Consider the following 640-nt stretch of genomic DNA (forward strand, 5'->3'; position numbering starts at 1 on the left):
GTCCGGTGGCGAATGATCTGTCTTTTTTTTTTTTGAGGGTCCGAATGTTCTGTCGAGAAGTGTTGTTTACTATTGTTGTTTTCTCTTGGACGTTTATATTGGTCAAGGTATTAGTGCTAGTTATTAGAGTTTTTATAACGAGATATAAGGAGAGTTGTTTATTTTGTGGGAAAAGTGCACCGGAGGAGGGGGTGGCTTACCATCGAAGTTTACCTTTCTTTTTTAAACACGGGAAGGGATTCTAGATCTGGTATTAAAATAAAAAAATAGTAGCCCTCTGTAAAGAAATATAAGAGTATTTAGAGTATACTAGTACAAATGCCCGTGCGTTGCAACGGGCGAAAAAATTACAAAACATACTTCGTGTGCCACCTTGTGCCATTTCTTATAACCAATTCTATAAATCTTGGTAATAAGGTTGTTCGGAGCATGAAGTGTGGACGTGAAGAACCAACCTAACTTGCTTTGTCTAGTGAAAGAGTAGTGGTGAAATAGTATGTGGATCGGTTATATGTTTTGCTTTTAAAAAAACACAAATATTTGTTTATTTTTTAAGAAATTAAACAATTTTAAGTTTTTTTAATTGGAACTGGAACATGTTTTGAGGCCAAACATTTTATGAACACATTATTTTTTTGAA

The sequence above is a fragment of the Triticum aestivum genome, chromosome 3B, assembly GCF_018294505.1.
Source record: "Triticum aestivum cultivar Chinese Spring chromosome 3B, IWGSC CS RefSeq v2.1, whole genome shotgun sequence".
NCBI lineage: Eukaryota > Viridiplantae > Streptophyta > Magnoliopsida > Poales > Poaceae > Triticum > Triticum aestivum.